This window comes from Taudactylus pleione, unplaced genomic scaffold (assembly GCF_031769625.1).
Source record: "Taudactylus pleione unplaced genomic scaffold, aTauple2 ptg000007l, whole genome shotgun sequence".
NCBI lineage: Eukaryota > Metazoa > Chordata > Amphibia > Anura > Myobatrachidae > Taudactylus > Taudactylus pleione.
Window position 1 is genome coordinate 4,267,080 of NW_028284410.1, and position 19,857 is coordinate 4,286,936.

General features: G+C 45.6%; 2 pseudogenes; both read right to left on the bottom strand.

Annotated features, from left to right (window-relative positions):
* Window positions 1-19,857, bottom strand: part of LOC148542859 (protein kinase C theta type-like) — a 62,997-nt pseudogene that overhangs the window by 26,947 nt on the left and 16,193 nt on the right.
* Window positions 16,729-16,847, bottom strand: LOC148542860 (5S ribosomal RNA; annotated as a pseudogene).

The window sequence follows — 19,857 nt, forward strand, 5'->3', positions numbered from 1 at the left end:
GAAATATTTATTTTACAACAAAATACCAAAACATTATGAAGGCTGCATATAGTACTTTGTATTAGTCACAGAGCTGTATTAGTACTTTGTATTAGTCACAGTGCTGTCAGCTATGGCTGTTTCCTCACAACGGGCCTGATTCACAGGTGGACGCAATGCAGGTTATTGTGCAGTTGAGTGATTATTAGCTACTGTACATGCACAGACAGTCCTGAAAACCCTTAATGGCACATGCGGTCACAGAGACCGCTGTTGTGTATGGAGTTGCTTGCAGTAGAGCCAGTGGCGCACAACCATGGGCGTTCCTGGGCGGTGAATTGGAGATTGCCTGAAGTGTTTGCAAAAATATTAAAGGCATTTTATAGTGTGTTATGGGAGTGACACGGACATGTCAGTGACCCAGGCTGCGTTCCCAAATGTACATCCACAGCCACAGGGGCCATGTGTAGAAAATATAGGAAGAAAACATTGAACAGGCCATAGACTATTGCAAAAGTCGATGGTGAATGCAATGGTGAGCCGATGGTGAATGTGATGGTGAGCCGATGGTAGAGTGCTCAGAACTACTGATGCAGTTACACTGTCCCGGAACACTATAAGTGGGCGTCTCAGTGCATTTACTCTCTGTCACACGCTGGTGCACAAGGGGAAGGCAGAAAATAGAATTTGCATATTATCACAGTCATGTACCCAAACCACAAATCACAAATGCAACTCCCAACACTTCTGAGGGGTCTATTTACTAAGGGGTAAAAATGCTAAAGGCAGAGAAAATCCCTTTACATACCGCTTCTCAGTATGTACTAAAGGGATTTTCTCTGCCAGCGGTAAGTGCAGGCTACAACATCACACTGCACCTGAGGCACTTAGGCCCTGATTCAGACCCACTCGCGAGCGGCTGTCCGCTCGCAAGTGGGTCGATGGTCTGCACTGCGCATGCGCACGACGGAGGGAGCTCCGTCGTGCGCATCCGCGAGACGCAACGAGCGAAGGACTTTCCCTCGCTCGTAGTGTCTGATCAAAGGGGGCGTGCTGTCGATGTTGATTGACAGCACGCCCCCTTTGGTGGGCGTGCCGGGGGCGTGCCTGCCAGACGCAGGCGTTCCCAAGGGAACGCCTACCGTCAGAAGCCGGCCCCACTGACATCACTAGTGATGTCAGTGGGAGTGATTTTGGCTCTGATAGAGCCAAAATCACTCCTAGCCTTGCGGTTGAGAAACTCAATTGCAGGCTTCTGCTCGCAGTGGTGATGGTCGCGATGGTCAAGACTAGGGGTGAGCGGGTTCGGATTTCTGAAATCCGAACCCCCCCGAGCCCCCCCGATCCGAGTCCGATCCGAGTCAGGCTCGACTTTTCCCGCCTGACTCGGATCTGACATAGAGGCAAAACGTCATCATCCCGCCTTCCGAGTCTCGCGGGTTTTGGATTCTATATAAGGTACCCGCGTCGGCGCCATTTTCTCACTCGGCTGTGGACAGTGAAGAGGGAGGGTGGGAGTTAGTGCTGTGTAGTGTAGTGTAGTGTAGTGCTGCTGTTGTCCACTACTTCAAAGTCCATAGGGGCTGGCTGTGTTGTGCTGTGCTGCTGTTGTTAATAGGGGCTGTGTCCACTACTTCAAAGTCCATAGGGGCTGGCTGGACTGTGTTGTGCAGTCAGTTCCAAAGTCCTGTGCAGTGTCCCAGTCCTAAAGGGGTGCTGTAGTGTTGTCCAGGGGGTGCTCTGTCCATCAGGGGTGCTCCCCCCAAGTGCTAAAAAAATAATATATTTTCTGTGTTTGTGAATTGTGTGCGCAGTAGCCGCACGTGCATCAACAAAGTAGTGCCAAGCGTGCGCCTGTGTCATAAGTAAAGGGCCGGCTGGCTTGACCGTTAAAGGGTGCTGTAACCCCTGAAAGTACACTCCAGTCCAAACCAAAAAAAAATTATTTTCTGTGTTTGTGAATTGTGTGCGCAGTAGCCGCACGTGCATCAACAAAGTAGTGTCAAGCGTTCGCCTGTGTCATAAGTAAAGGGCCGGCTGGCTTGACCGTTAAGGGTGCTGTAACCCCCGAAAGTACACTCCAGTCCAAACCTAAAAAAAAATTATTTTCTGTGTTTGTGAATTGTGTGCGCAGTAGCCGCACGTGCATCAACAAAGTAGTGCCAAGAGTGCCCCTGTGTCATAAGTAAAGGGCCGGCTGGCTTGACCGTTAAAGGGTGCTGTAACCCCCGAAAGTACACTCCAGTCCAAACCAAAAATAAATAATTTTCTGTGTTTGTGAATTGTGTGCGCAGTAGCCGCACGTGCATCAACAAAGTAGTGCCAAGCGTGCGCCTGTGTCATAAGTAAAGGGCCGGCTGGCTTGACCGTTAAAGGGTGCTGTAACCCCTGAAAGTACACTCCAGTCCAAACCAAAAAAAAATTATTTTCTGTGTTTGTGAATTGTGTGCGCAGTAGCCGCACGTGCATCAACAAAGTAGTGTCAAGCGTTCGCCTGTGTCATAAGTAAAGGGCCGGCTGGCTTGACCGTTAAGGGTGCTGTAACCCCCGAAAGTACACTCCAGTCCAAACCAAAAAAAAAATTATTTTCTGTGTTTGTGAATTGTGTGCGCAGTAGCCGCACGTGCATCAACAAAGTAGTGCCAAGCGTGCGCCTGTGTCATAAGTAAAGGGCCGGCTGGCTTGACCGTTAAGGGTGCTGTAACCCCCGAAAGTACACTCCAGTCCAAACCAAAAAAAAAATTATTTTCTGTGTTTGTGAATTGTGTGCGCAGTAGCCGCACGTGCATCAACAAAGTAGTGCCAAGCGTGCGCCTGTGTCATAAGTAAAGGGCCGGCTGGCTTGACCGTTAAGGGTGCTGTAACCCCCGAAAGTACACTCCAGTCCAAACCTAAAAAAAAATTATTTTCTGTGTTTGTGAATTGTGTGCGCAGTAGCCGCACGTGCATCAACAAAGTAGTGCCAAGCGTGCGCCTGTGTCATAAGTAAAGGGCCGGCTGGCTTGACCGTTAAAGGGTGCTGTAACCCCCGAAAGTACACTCCAGTCCAAACCAAAAAAAAATTATTTTCTGTGTTTGTGAATTGTGTGCGCAGTAGCCGCACGTGCATCAACAAAGTAGTGCCAAGCGTGCGCCTGTGTCATAAGTAAAGGGCCGGCTGGCTTGACCGTTAAGGGTGCTGTAACCCCCGAAAGTACACTCCAGTCCAAACCTAAAAAAAAATTATTTTCTGTGTTTGTGAATTGTGTGCGCAGTAGCCGCACGTGCATCAACAAAGTAGTGCCAAGAGTGCCCCTGTGTCATAAGTAAAGGGCCGGCTGGCTTGACCGTTAAAGGGTGCTGTAACCCCCGAAAGTACACTCCAGTCCAAACCAAAAATAAATAATTTTCTGTGTTTGTGAATTGTGTGCGCAGTAGCCGCACGTGCATCAACAAAGTAGTGCCAAGCGTGCGCCTGTGTCATAAGTAAAGGGCCGGCTGGCTTGACCGTTAAAGGGTGCTGTAACCCCTGAAAGTACACTCCAGTCCAAACCAAAAAAAAATTATTTTCTGTGTTTGTGAATTGTGTGCGCAGTAGCCGCACGTGCATCAACAAAGTAGTGTCAAGCGTTCGCCTGTGTCATAAGTAAAGGGCCGGCTGGCTTGACCGTTAAGGGTGCTGTAACCCCCGAAAGTACACTCCAGTCCAAACCAAAAAAAAAATTATTTTCTGTGTTTGTGAATTGTGTGCGCAGTAGCCGCACGTGCATCAACAAAGTAGTGCCAAGCGTGCGCCTGTGTCATAAGTAAAGGGCCGGCTGGCTTGACCGTTAAGGGTGCTGTAACCCCCGAAAGTACACTCCAGTCCAAACCAAAAAAAAAATTATTTTCTGTGTTTGTGAATTGTGTGCGCAGTAGCCGCACGTGCATCAACAAAGTAGTGCCAAGCGTGCGCCTGTGTCATAAGTAAAGGGCCGGCTGGCTTGACCGTTAAGGGTGCTGTAACCCCCGAAAGTACACTCCAGTCCAAACCTAAAAAAAAATTATTTTCTGTGTTTGTGAATTGTGTGCGCAGTAGCCGCACGTGCATCAACAAAGTAGTGCCAAGCGTGCGCCTGTGTCATAAGTAAAGGGCCGGCTGGCTTGACCGTTAAAGGGTGCTGTAACCCCCGAAAGTACACTCCAGTCCAAACCAAAAAAAAATTATTTTCTGTGTTTGTGAATTGTGTGCGCAGTAGCCGCACGTGCATCAACAAAGTAGTGCCAAGCGTGCGCCTGTGTCATAAGTAAAGGGCCGGCTGGCTTGACCGTTAAGGGTGCTGTAACCCCCGAAAGTACACTCCAGTCCAAACCTAAAAAAAAATTATTTTCTGTGTTTGTGAATTGTGTGCGCAGTAGCCGCACGTGCATCAACAAAGCAGTGCCAAGAGTGCGCCTGTGTCATAAGTAAAGGGCCGGCTGGCTTGACCGTTAAAGGGTGCTGTAACCCCCGAAAGTACACTCCAGTCCAAACCAAAAAAAAATTATTTTCTGTGTTTGTGAATTGTGTGCGCAGTAGCCGCACGTGCATCAACAAAGTAGTGCCAAGCGTGCGCCTGTGTCATAAGTAAAGGGCCGGCTGGCTTGACCGTTAAAGGGTGCTGTAACCCCTGAAAGTACACTCCAGTCCAAACCAAAAAAAAATTATTTTCTGTGTTTGTGAATTGTGTGCGCAGTAGCCGCACGTGCATCAACAAAGTAGTGCCAAGCGTGCGCCTGTGTCATAAGTAAAGGGCCGGCTGGCTTGACCGTTAAGGGTGCTGTAACTCCCGAAAGTACACTCCAGTCCAAACCAAAAAAAAAATTATTTTCTGTGTTTGTGAATTGTGTGCGCAGTAGCCGCACGTGCATCAACAAAGTAGTGCCAAGCGTGCGCCTGTGTCATAAGTAAAGGGCCGGCTGGCTTGACCGTTAAGGGTGCTGTAACCCCCGAAAGTACACTCCAGTCCAAACCAAAAAAAAAATTATTTTCTGTGTTTGTGAATTGTGTGCGCAGTAGCCGCACGTGCATCAACAAAGTAGTGCCAAGCGTGCGCCTGTGTCATAAGTAAAGGGCCGGCTGGCTTGACCGTTAAGGGTGCTGTAACCCCCGAAAGTACACTCCAGTCCAAACCTAAAAAAAATTTATTTTCTGTGTTTGTGAATTGTGTGCGCAGTAGCCGCACGTGCATCAACAAAGTAGTGCCAAGCGTGCGCCTGTGTCATAAGTAAAGGGCCGGCTGGCTTGACCGTTAAAGGGTGCTGTAACCCCCGAAAGTACACTCCAGTCCAAACCAAAAAAAAATTATTTTCTGTGTTTGTGAATTGTGTGCGCAGTAGCCGCACGTGCATCAACAAAGTAGTGCCAAGCGTGCGCCTGTGTCATAAGTAAAGGGCCGGCTGGCTTGACCGTTAAAGGGTGCTGTAACCCCCAAAGTACACTCCAGTCCAAACCAAAAAAAAATTATTTTCTGTGTTTGTGAATTGTGTGCGCAGTAGCCGCACGTGCATCAACAAAGTAGTGCCAAGAGTGCGCCTGTGTCATAAGTAAAGGGCCGGCTGGCTTGACCGTTAAAGGGTGCTGTAACCCACAAAGTACACTCCAGTCCGAACCAAAAAAAAATTTATTTTCTGTGTTTAGCCGCACGTATATATCAAATCGATATAACATAAATGGAGGACCAAACTTTCTCCGATAAAAATAAAATAGAGAAAGATCAAGAACCACTTCCTCCTAGTGCTGAAGCTGCTGCCACTAGTCATGACATAGACGATAACATGCCATCAACGTCGTCTGCCAAGGCCGATGCCCAATGTCATAGTAGAGGGCACATACAATCCCAAATGGCAAAGTTCAGGAAAATGACCTTGAAAAAGACATTTAAATCAGCTGAAGAGAAACGTAAACTTGCCAATATGCCATTTACGACACGGAGTGGCAAGGAACGGCTAAGGTCGATCCCTAGTATGTTCATGACTAGTGGTTCAGCTTCACATGACGATGGAAGCACTCCTCCCACTAAAAAAATCAAAAGAGTTAAGCTGGCAAAAGCACAGCGAAGAACTGTGCTTTCTAAGAAGATATCACAAATCCCCAAAGAGAGTCCAAGTGTGGTGGTGGTTGCGATGCCTGACCTTCCCAGCACTGGACGGGAAGAGGTGGCTCTTTCCACCATTTGCACGCCCCCTGCAAGTGCTGAAAGGAGCACCCACAGTCCACTTGCTGATATGCAAATTGAAGATGTCACTGTTGAAGTACAACAGGATGAGGATACTGGTGTAGCTGGCGCTGAGGAGGAAGTTGGCGAGGAGGATTCTGATGGTGATGTGGTTTGTTTAAATCAGGCTCCGGGGGAGACAGTTGTTGTCCGTGGGATGAAAAAGCCCATCACGGTCATGCCTGGGCAGAAGACCAAACATTCCACCTCTTTGGTCTGGCAATATTTCTATCCAAATCCGGACAACAACTGTCTTGCCATATGTACCATATGTAAAGGTGAAATAAGTAGGGGTAGGGACGTCAACCACCTAGGAACATCCTCCCTTATACGGCACCTGCAGCGCGTTCATAAAAAGTTACTGTCAAGTTCAGAAACTTTGGCTCAGACCGTAAGCAGTCCAGGGACACCTAAATCCCGTTGTCCTGTTGTATCCAAGCGCCTGCAAACCACACCGTCAACTCCCTCCTCGTCAATTTCCTCCTTAGTCAGGATCGGAAGTAGTCCTGCAGGCCATATCACTGGCATGACTGACTCTCCTATCCGAGATTCCTCCGGAGGATCCTGCATTGCTACGCCTACTGCTGCCGCTGCTGCTGTTGCTGCTGCTGCTGGGAGTCGTTCATCATCCCAGAGAGGAAGTAGGAACACCACTACTTTTACTAAACAATTGACCCTCCAACAGTCCTTAGCGAGGAGGATGAAGTACGACAGCAGTCATCCTGAAGCAAAACGTATAACTGAGGCCTTGACTGCTATGTTGGTGTTAGACGTGCGTCCGGTATCCGCCATTAGTGCAGTGGGATTTAGACAATTGATGGAGGTAGTGTGTCCCCGGTTCCAAATCCCGTCTAGATTCCACTTCACTAGGCAGGCGATACCGAGACTGTACAGAAACGTCAGAAAAAGTGTCCTCAGTGTCCTGAAAAATGCCGTTGTACACAATGTCCACTTAACCACGGACATGTGGACAAGTGGAACAGGGCAGACTAAGGACTATATGACTGTGACAGCCCACTGGGTAGATGTATCACCTTACGCAGCAACAGCAGCAGCGTCACCAGTAGCAGCATCTCAGAAACGCCAGCTCGTTACAAGGCAGGCTACGCTGTGTATCACCGGTTTCAGTAAGAGGCACACCGCCGACAACCTCTTAGAGAAACTGAGGGAAATCATCGCCCAGTGGCTTACCCCACTTAGACTCTCCTGGGGATTTGTGATATCTGACAACGCCACCAATATTGTGCGGGCATTACATCTGGGCAAATTCCAGCACGTCCCATGTTTTGCTCACACAATAAACTTGGTGGTGCAGAATTTTCTGAAAAGCGACAGGGGCGTGCAGGAGACGCTTTGGGTGGCCCGAAAAATTTCTGGCCACTTTCGCCATTCAGCGACTGCGTGCCGAAGACTGGAGCGCCAGCAAACACTCTTGAACCTGCCCCGCCATCACCTGAAGCAAGAGGTTGTGACGCGGTGGAACTCAACCCTCTATATGCTTCAGAGGATGGAGGAGCAGCAAAAGGCCATACAAGCCTATACATCCACCTATGACATAGGCAAAGGAGGGGGTATGCACCTGACTCAAGCGCAGTGGAGAATGATTTCCGTGTTGTGCAAGGTTCTTCAGCCCTTCGAACTTGCCACACGTGAAGTCAGTTCAGACACTGCCAGCTTGAGTCAGGTCATTCCCCTCATCAGGCTTTTGCAGAAGCAGCTGGAGAAAGTGAAGGAGGAGCTAAGACGGAGCGATTCCGCTCGGCATGTGGGACTTGTGGATGAAGCCCTTCATTCGCTTTGCCAGGATTCCAGGGTGGTCAATCTGTTGAAATCAGACCACTACATTTTGGCCACCGTGCTCGATCCTAGGTTTAAAGCCTATGTGGTGTCTCTCTTTCCGGCCGACACAAGCCTGCAGAGGTGCAAAGACCTGCTGGTGAACACACTGTCAGCTGAAGCGGAACGTGACACGTCAACGGCTCCTTCTTCATTTTCTCCCGCAACTGGGGCTGCCAGGAAAAAACTTAGGTATCCTAAGCAACCCGCTGGCGGTGATGCAGGGCAGGCAGGACCAAGTTTGGACATCTGGTCCGGACTGAAGGACCTGGCAACAATTTCTGACATGTCTACTGTCACTGCATATGATACTGTCACCATTGACAGAATGGTGGAGGATTACATCGGTGACAGCATCCAAGTAGGCATGTCAGACAGTCCATACCTGTACTGGCAGGAAAAAGAGGCAATTTGGAGGCCCCTGTACAAACTGGCTCTATTTTACCTGAGTTGCCCCCCCTCCAGTGTGTACTCCGAAAGAGAGTTTAGTGCAGCCGGGAACCTTGTCAGCGAAAGGCGTAGGAGGTTGCTTCCACAGAATGTGGAGAAGATGATGTTCATCAAAATGAATTATCAGCTCTTCCAGGGAGACCAGCCTCCAGAACGTACAGAGGGACCTGTGGTGGTGGATTCAAGTGGGGACGAGTTAATACTTTGTGAGGATGAGGATGTACACACTGAAGAGGGTGAGGAATCGGTGGATGAGGAGGATGAGGATGACATCTTGCCTCCGTAGAGCCAGTTTGTGCAGGGACACATTAATTGCCAGCTTGTTTTGTGGGGGCCCAAACGAACCAATCATTTCAGCCACAGTTGTGTGGCAGACCCTGGCGCTGAAATGATTGATTTGTTAAAGTGTGCATGTCCTGTTTATACAACATAAGGGTGGGTGGGAGGGCCCAAGGACAATTCCATCTTGCACCTCTTTTTTTCTTTGCATTATGTACAGTTTGGGGCCTAGTTTTTCTAACTGCCATCCTGCCTGCCACTGCAGTGTCACTCCTAGATGGGTCACGTGTTTGTGCCGCCCACTCGTGTCGCTTAGCATAGTCATCCAGCTACCTCGGTGCAACCTTTTGGACATAAAAACACTATTGTGAGGTGTGAGGTGTTCAGAATAGACTGGAAATGAGTGGAAATTAAGGTTATTGAGGTTAATAATAGCATAGGAGCAGAAAAACCTACAAATTCTGTGATTTTAGCTGTTTTTATGCTTTTTTTCAAAAAAATACAGATCCAAAACACAAAACCCAGAACCCAAAACACGGAAGGGTGGTTTTGGCAAAACCAATCCAGATCCAAAACACGAAGAAAGATCCAGATCCAAAACCAAAACACAAAACACGAAAAGTGGCCGGTGCACACCCCTAGTCAAGACCATCGCGACCATCATCCTGCACGCTCGTATATGCTGTGGGTGGTGACCCACAGCTATACGAGCGTCCAGGAGGATGCTCCATATTTATGGAGGTGGGCCCTGATTCAGAGCGAGCGCTCTGGTCAGAGTGTCCGGCTCTGAATCAGGGCCTTAGTTCTGCCATAAACACCTATGACAGCGCTAAGTGTCCCAGGTATTACTAAGAGGAGAGGTCACTTACCGTCAGGTGTCCTCTCCAGCGCTGATACCGCCTCCTGTAGCTGCCGGTATCTGCTTCTCCTCATTGGAGAAGCAGGAAGTGCTTGTTGTAATTGTACAGCATTCTTGCCTACTTTTGAAAAAGCATTTCAGGGAGATTGTGAAAGCAGCACCTATGAGCGCGTGTTACAGTGGGCGTGTACTGATAAATCTGAGAGGCGTGTCCTACATGTGATGGGCGTGTACTGATAAATCTGAGAGGCGTGTCCTACATGTGATGGGCGTGTACTGATAAATCTGAGAGGCGTGTCCTAAACCTGACTTACATCCAAATGTAAACCAGCCCAAAAGCAGTTAGTAAGATCTGTTTGTTGATGAAATCACACTAATACTTTTCAGAAATTCATAGGGATCATTGTGCCTTATAATAAGTAATAACCAATGTAAGGAAATGACACTAATGATCCCATTTGAATGTATATATCTCTGTTTTTTAATATAACAGCTTCAAAATGGGGGTAAGGATGAAATGAGGGAGATTACTAGACTCTTCAGGGAGACAGGGAGATTGCTACTATTTCAGGGAGTCTCCATGACAATGAGGGAGAGTTGGCAAGTATGTTGTACAGTGTGTTAATAAAGATTTTACAAAAGAAAAAAAAAGTGACTGCTGCTGGTCAGAGATGGTGAGTCACACAGGGCTGTCAGGGGAAAGGGGTCTCAGCTGTTACCGCTGAGGGGGAGACTTAACGTTCACCCTCCTCAGTGGGTCTATTACTAGTTACAGCTGCGGTAGCCATCTCCTGCTTCACAGTAGTAGCAGGCGAAGCAGGAGTGGCATTAACTCCATGATATGTGGAGTCTTAGTATATAGACCCCTGAATCTGGTCCAATGATTTAGAGTGGATGATAACTGAACCAGCTGCCTAGGACAAATCAGAAACTGCATCCACCAAGTCCTGTTACCCTGGACTTTCTCATTCCTCTATTACAAAAGGATCACTTCTGAGAAGATGCTATTTCTATGAAGACACCTTTTTGGAAATGTGATACTTTCCCCTATCTGTCTCCTCTCTGCCAGAATCCTCTCCACACACAGTGCCCCCCCCCCCCCCACTCCTCTCTATGGTGTCCCCCCACCCCCTGCTGCCGGCTCCTCTGTATTGTGTCCACGGTGCCCCAGCTCTACTGTCATTAGCCCCCTCCCCCCACGGCCACCAGTGTCAGTGCAGCCCCCCTCCCCCCGCAGCCACCAGTGTCAGTGTAGCCCCCTCCCCCAGCGGCCACCAGTGTCAGTCCCACCCCCCGCGGCCGCCGATGTCAGTGCAGCCCCCCCCACGGCTGCCAGTGTCAGTGACTGCCCAACCTTCCACCTGTGGCCGCCGCTGCTCCTAACCTCCCCTGCGGCACCCCTGCAGCACAAGCTCCTGTCGGCACCTTTGTAATAGAAGAGCACAGCAGGGAGCCAGTGACAACCAGAGATGCCGGAGGTAAGTAGAGACAGCTGGAGGGATCTGCAAAGATCCCTCTGCTGCACAAGCTGCAGTGTAAATGGCAGCTTGTGCATGGTATCAGATGCCGTACGTAATCTCAGAGTGGCATACAGTATCACTTACAAGTTCCGAAAAAAAAACTTTTTTGGAACTTGATGAATTATATAATTTCCACATCTCCGTACTAAAGGATCGGGCAAAGAACTGTAACCAGAAGATATCAGTGATATCTCCTGTGTAACATACTTGAATAGCCCTGATCCTATTTTTACAAAAGTAAAATTAAAATTTTTCACCCACTTTTGTAGAAATTAAGGGATGATATGTGAGTCAGAACCTCATCTAGTCACTTTTCTTTCAACTCATTTACAGGTCTTACGTTGCCGTGTGTAGGTCCAAGGGCCCGCATCTCTCCAGAAGGTCAAAAAGGTCTCCTCCATGTGCGAACTCCATCCCCAGGAAGAGAAGCTCCTGTTAGTAGACAGACACAAGTCCAATATATTACAATATATTAATGTTCCCACTTATCAGCATCTACAGACAGCACATAACTCACTGTCACAGTAATAATGACTGGATGTGACAATTAATGAGTAAATCACTTGATGAGATGGATAGAGGCAGAATATATGAAATTTCTGTGGGTTGTGCATCGTGTGCATCAGATATAACCTAAAAACAGGTTTGGATTTTTCATTTGGTCCAGCAAATTTGGTGTATTGTTCATGCAGTGTGTAATAGAGTCATAGATTGATACCATTGTAAAAGAATTGTTTTGCACATAACAGTCATCTTATTATTATTATAGATGACAGGATGCGCAGGATTAGCATCCGCTCCAGCATGTAAGAATGTCCAGGAACAGCATCAACATTTTACAGACCAAGGGGCTTAATAGAAATATTCATGAAAGTACCTCAGTCTGGAAGGCAAAAAGCCCTCGGATAACAAAGGCCGATCCAGAGACGTCGTGCAGGGCCTCTCGCTCCACCAGCACCTCTCTCACCACGTCCTCTTGCAGCACCTCCCTCTTCCTGATGATCTTCACTGCAAGCTGTCTCCTAGTCACGGTGTCAGATGCCAGTATCACCTGTGCAGGACAGAGAGGCATTAGAGACACAGGAGGAAAGACAGATATATACTGTATATGACAAACACTCTCATACGAGGTATGGGTCATACATTAAGTAGTGATAATATACTGTGTCAGGAGATAAGGGAATGTAATATCTGTAATGAATACAGTTAATTATGTTAATGATTACATTGTATTTTGTTGGTCGCCGGGCTGTTGGGGAGGTCTAGGCACTGCTTTTCTGTAGAGCAGTGGTGAATGGGTGCTGCACACACTGGTGCTCGGGGAAGTGAATGGTCAATAGGAGGGAGAACAGATGGGGATATGATGCAGACACACCAAATACATGATGTGATGTCCCCAGACCAGATCCAATTCCCACCAATGTTGATCTATATGCTATAGGGCAGCATTTGGTAAAAATGCTAACCAGACAATGCCATATGTTTGAGACTGGGACTGTATGTGCATGACTGGGAGCTGTATATGATGGGCATTTTGATTTAATGTGCACAGAAATATTTTTATAATAGCATGCACATATAGGATTTACTTTTATGCTACAGTAATAAGTAAATCTATTCAGGGGAGGAGTAAGAGAGGAGGGGTCCTCTTCTCTCCGGCAGTGCAGTAGACTCTGGCTTTGTGCTGCTGCACCATTTTCTCTGTGATTTCTGTGCAGCACTAACCGATGCAGAACTCCAGAGAGGTAAGTATAATTGTTTGTGTGTAGGGTGTGCAGCATGGGCCCTCCTGTACCCAGGAACCCGTCTGCACTGCACACCCTCCACCCATTATAGATTAGAGATGTGCGTTGGACCATTTTTGCTGGTTTTGGTTCTAATTCATCGTCCAGTGTTGGTTTTGGTTTGCCAAACTGCTGTGACTGGTTTCGGCGTTTCGGGTTTGTATTTTTTCTCAAAAAATTTACAAAAAAAAATTAAAATCACATAATTTTAGTATTTCTTGTTGATAGAGTATTATTAACCTCAATAACATTAATTTCCACTCATTTCCAGTCAATTTTGACCACCTCAAAGCTCACAATATTGTTTTCATCCAGTTTAGGGCAAAAGGTTGCACCGAGCTAGCTGGCTGACTAAGCTAAGCGACAGAAGTGGGCGGCACAAACATTTAGCAGTTCAACTTCAAACATGGCACATGGCTCACACATGGCTCTCACCATCGGCGTAACTACCATAGGTTCAAGGGGTGCAGCTGCTATGGGGCGCAGAGCTGTCAAAGTTACATGTGTTACATACATTTTCACCATTGGGTGGTACATAGAGGCCCTTATAAACTTTTGCTATGGGGCCTCCAAATACTTAGTTATGCCCCTGGCACTCACCGCTTTTATGCACACACTCTGGGGGTTTTTTTGAACTTTTTTTGCTGATAAATATGGAATCACACTGTGAACGCAGTGGGTGGGGCTTCGGAGTCAATGAAGCACGACTGTGATGGAATTAGACTAAGGGGACTGGACACAGCTTGTGGATGGACACAGTGACAGCAGCACAGCCCCTTAGATGGACACAGTGAGAGCAGCAGAGCCCCTTAGATGGACACAGTGAGAGCAGCACAGACCCTTAGATGGACACACTGACAGCAGCACAGCCCCTTTGATGGACACACTGACAGCAGCACAGCCCCTTTGATGGACACACTGACAGCAGCACAGCCCCTTTGATGGAAACACTGACAGCAGCGCAGCCCCTTAGATGGACACACTGACAGCAGCACAGCCCCTTTGATGGAAACACTGACAGCAGCACAGCCCCTTTGATGGACACAGTGACAGCAGCGCAGCCCCTTAGATGGACACAGTGACAGCAGCGCAGCCCCTTATATGGACAAACTGACAGCAGCACAGCCCCTTAGATGGACACACTGACAGTAGGACAGCCCCTTAGATGGACACACTGACAATAGCACAGTTCCTTTGATGGATGCACTGACAGCAGCACAGCCCCTTAGATGGAAACACTGACAGCAGCACAGCCCCTTTGATGGACACAGTGACAGCAGCGCAGCCCCTTAGATGGACACAGTGACAGCAGCGCAGCCCCTTATATGGACAAACTGACAGCAGCACAGCCCCTTAGATGGACACACTGACAGTAGGACAGCCCCTTAGATGGACACACTGACAATAGCACGGTTCTTTTGATGGATGCACTGACAGCAGCACAGCCCCTTAGATGGACACACTGACAGCAGCACAGCCCTTTTGAAGGACACACTGACAGTAGCACAGCCCGCAGAGCAGAGCGCAGCACACGGCAGCATGATTGTAGTGAAATGGTGCAGAGTCACGGCCATGGTGCCTTTTATAGAAGCCTAAACCCACAAAAATCCGATGCTGGGAGGATGACGTTCTGCCTCGATGTCAAATCGACGCCTGGCGGAAACAACCGAGCCAGGGCTTGGATTAAATTCGGATCGCCAAGTTCGGAGTGGTTCACATTTAAGGTAATCTGAACCGCTCATCTCTATTATAGATACACCAATGCATACATTATCTTTCTCCATAGTACTAGATTACATAATGTAAATGTGCCAATTGTCCTGGGCAGTGACTTGCAAGGTGCAGCCACTTCCTTGTCCTGGAACTGTCTCTGTAGTGTGGCTACTTATACAGAACTGACAATAGGCATGTGGAAAATGTAACAATGTCACTTCATTGGCCTACCTACTACCCCTTCATCAACTAAATTACATTCTCCTAAATGACTGTTTGGTAGAACCTTTATCCTATAAGTATGTCATCAGGATGTCAGTATGGATGCCCCAATCTGCCCAAGTCCTTCCCGCAGAAAATATAACTATATCACTCCTCACAAACACCATTTTCACTATGCACATCGATAAAATAGGCTGCTCACCCAGACTCAAATGGGATTTGGCTGCAAACCTTTATAAATGACTATTATGTACCTATTGTCAAGGTGGCAGGTTTGTTATATGTAAATATACAGTAGCTGTGTGTATATATAGTTAGGCATAATGGTTACATAAAGACAAACCAGACAGAAAACACAAATCTTACCTTCCCAAAGCTGCCCTGGCCGAGCTCTTTGTGGAATATGAACCTCCTGATGGATAAAGGGGTTCGGTTACCAGGGCAGGCTGAGGTGACACCGCTTCCTCCTAATGGGGTAACATAACAATAGGTTATGAGTCAGATAGTTAATATTACACAAATCAATAATTAGCTGTGGCCAGGGCCAGATTAACAATGGGGCGGATGGAGCTACAACTCCAGGCCTCCACATAAAAATAGGCCCATTGTCATGACAACATAATGTTGATTGGCCATCTGCTCTCCGCACGGTCAGCCATAAATCATAAGTAGTAACATTGTATTTCTATTTACCTCACAAAATGAAGCATTTTTTTTCTTTTACATATTTAGGGAGACATTGGGGCTTAGAGTATAAGGGTGTACACGCCCACATGGCACTGGCCACACCTCCTCCACATCTCATAATAGGCCCTTGGTCATTTTCAGCTCCAGGCACATGTGGCCCTCAATCCGGCCCTGGCTGTGGCATAGGGGCCCTGTGGGATCTTGTATTTTAGGACCCATTGTAAAGAATATTTAAAACTCAGGGCCATATTCAATTAGCCGCGAAAAGCCGGATAGGTTTCGCCTACCACAGTTTTCACCTACATCGCGTGTTTTGACCGCGTAAACTTATCGGGCGTGCCCCCACTACTCACCATATTCAAATCCAAAGGGCTCGAAAACGCGCCTCGAAGAAACTCAAACAGGCGAAAAGTGCTGTCAAAAGTTGGGAAATCAGCCTGACACCCCTCAAAAGATGCACTAACATTGGGGACCAATATAGAAGTCCCCGAATAGCCTTACTGAAGCTATTTGGGGTACTTAAGTGCTGTCAATTGCCTCTAATTAGCGTCTTTGCACAAGTGGTGAAGAATAGCATTAAGCTGTTTTGTTTTAAGAAAATAAGTAGTCCTGTCAAGTTTGGGGTACATGAAAATGGATGCTAGCATGGTTTAAAATTGTAAAAGTGAAGTTTTAAAAAACGCACCATCAGCAAGCACCTGCAATAAAAAAAAAACCTCCCCCATACTTGCAGACCCCCAAAAGTCTATCTCACTAGTTTACAAGTTTGAATAAAAAACAGGGAAGATTCCGCACAGAACCATAACTAAAATTATTTTAACCAACCATCCATATCCATGAATAATTTATACATCCTAAGTTTATGTTGGTGGTGCTCCCACAGCCTAAATATGACAGATTTATTAAAAAGGAGAAAAAGTAAGGCTATTCTTGGGGCACACTTATATATGAATTCTTATGATTGAAATAAAATATAACTTTTAATATTAATAGTAAAATATATACCAGGTACACATAAGGTCATAGGCGAACATATTAAAAGATAATTTCTGCAAAGTACCCCACATATACAATTTAGGGTAACAATTGTGTTAGAGTGTAGATGTTGCAATAACTACCATGGGTATTGGTATATAGGCTACACAGTGCGCAGTCCTATGATCCCCATTAAACAGTACAATATCTATCTACAGAACCTGGTATTCCTGAGTGGTCCCCCACATCAGTACTAACCAGGCCTACCACTGGATCGCTTCCAAGATCAAACGAGTTTGGGCATAGTCAGTGAAGTATGACTGTAGATTATCGCTACTGAAAATATATGGGGATTCACTAATGCACACGGTCTGAGCCTATTTCAAAAATGTAGGACTACTCTCAAAAGAGAGGTCCAATTAATAATCAGTTGCTGTCAAGACAGGTGGTGCATAAGCATACCTTCCTTGTGATGCAATCAATTGACACATATGGCATAGACATGTATAGATTGTAACTTTAGGAGAACATCACATAGGTAATTTAACACAAGTTGTACTTAGTTCCAAGTATACAGAATAGGAACTCTACACAATAACATAGCCTGACAGAACACATAATATACAATCACCCCATAAACACAGAGCATCAATTTTATATAGATTGAAAATATATTAGTTATGGTGGCTGCATAAATATGCTAATCCAAATGGTTCTCCTATGATCAAATATTCTCTATCAGTGAATATCTCCCACCAGAAAATGCTCCAAAACTTCCAAATCAGGCTGCAATAAAGTATAATAGCAGGCACTCTCATTAATCTAGTATATAGTAGGAATCACAGAGAGTACAAAAAAGGTTTTATCAGCCATACATAGGAAACGAGCTAAATCACAGGAGTAGGTCATATCCCCAAAATGCTAGAGAAAGAAATAGGAGATAGCAATTGGAAAAAGAAAATGACAGGCTAAGCCTGAACAAATCTATCTGGCTGACCAGACACAATCATCTGTCAGCCTATACGTTACCAGTGTGAGGTATAGTGGAGCCCAGTCCGTGCACTGACTGGGTTTTCCTTAACATCAGCAGAGTCTCATATGTAAACAGAGGACGCGCGTTTCGCCCACATTGAGGCTTGATCACCTCGTGTAATAATGAATTAGATGGTAATCCTTTTAAATGTGTGCAAAGTGCACGTCATTTACCCGCGACTCAAGCCGCGGCTCACAGCTGTGCCATTAGTCACAGCGCAATGCAATCTCCCTCAGCTAAGCTTAATTCTATTGATTAGGGATGCGCTCATGGGGAAATAAGCCAATCACCGGGTCCCGAATGGGAGAGCTGCATAATGGGATATGTAGTTCAATGCCCGGTTGGTTAAAATAGAACTCATGATACAGTGGGCCAATCAAATAGTTCCAATTAGACAGATTGCTTGTTGGGATATGTAGTTTAAAAGCGGCTAACTGATGTTAAAATAGCACAATGAGCATCACATTGCTCTTAAGCTGAAAATGACAAATAACGAAATGGTGCTTATGAATACCACCATAACTGTAAAATAGGGTAAAATTATCCACCAGAACAGAATTATTCAAGAAAATTATAGACTGAAATAAATTACTAACAAATATCATAAAGTGTAATCACACAGCGTCCACCAGTGTTACTATTTATAAATAAATGAGTTTATGAACATATTCCTATTAGACACTAGTATTAATTAGAATACTATTAAATAACAATAAAAATATATATAATCATTGGATAGCATGTCCACTAAAATTAATATATATACACCAAATTACAGTGAACACAATAAAACGTGAAATTGATAAGATGGTACAAGACCAATATAAATTAAGATTATTATGATGAGATATACCCATACAATAAAAATTACAAAAGTGAAATTGTGACAATAAAAAATTATTATAATATATGGTTAGATCTAACCATGGTGATTAGGTGAAAAATTGTGAACAAAGAGAAAATAAATATATATTACCAGAGTAAATTGGTGAATAAACAGTGTACTCATTATAAATATTAATTATCTAAAAACTGAATTTAGAAAGGATTTAGAAGAAATATATTATATACAAAGATTTATAAGTATAATTACAAAAATACGCTGTAGTTGATATACTCATTCATCCCTCTAGGAGATAGCGCCCCTAATTTGAATGTCCAGTAGCTTTCACGCTTCATTAATTGCTGCATGAGATCACCACCGCGAATCCCCAACAAAACTTTTTCCAGACCAAAAATGCGTAGATCATTAGGATTATCTTTATGGTATACATGAAAATGTCTCGCAACTGAAGTAAGTTTCTTAAATTTTGTTAAATCAGATCGAGCATTCCTGATAGTCCCAACATGTTCCAAGGTGCGCTGTCTGAAATTCCTTGTTGTAATCCCTACATATTTCATCTCACAGCTGCACGTCAGGCAATACATAACCCCAACAGTGCTACAATTGATAAAATCTTTGATCGAGGAAGTGTTGCCATATTTATCTTGGACCCTATCACATTTAACCATATACTGGCATGCTTTGCATGTCCCACATGGAAAAGAGCCATGTATTTTGTTATCCTTCTTGGGAAATTTGATGTAATGGCTTTGGACAAGATTGTCACGCAGATTCCTAGATCTGCGCCAACCCATTGCAACCTTGGTGCCTAGTACTTCGGACAAATCCTCGTCCAGTAGTAGGACAGGCCAGTGTCTCTGGATAATATCCTGAATAGTCCTCCATTCCCTACTAAAATTACCAATGAAACGTACAGTTCCAGTTTCTTTATTGGTTCTTTTACCTCCAGGATAATGTTCCTCTTTTTTAAAAATCATAGTTTCCCTTTGAATGGAGGAAATACTGGCCTTGGCTTTTTTAATACTTCTCTTACTATATCCTCTTTCTACCAGACGTTCGGAGAGTTCAACACTTTTCATCCTATAAGTTGATTCCTCTGAGCAATTTCGTTTAAGGCGAAGAAATTCACCTTTAGGCAAATTTTCCACCGTCGGCGGGAAGTGCGCGCTAGTCTGATGTAAAAGACTATTTGTCGCTGTCGTCTTGCGAAAAAGTTCGGTATGAATCACACCCTCAGGAGTTTTATAGATTTTAAGGTCTAAGAATGATACCCAGTCACTACTGTATTGATAAGTCAATCTTATGTTAAAATCATTATTATTTAGCTCCTGAATGAACTCCAACAAAATACTTTCTTCGCCTTCCCAGATCATAAAAATATCGTCTATGTAGCGCCACCAACCGCCGACAAATTGAGTATATTTATCCATCATATCACCAAAGACAGTTTCCCGCTCCCAC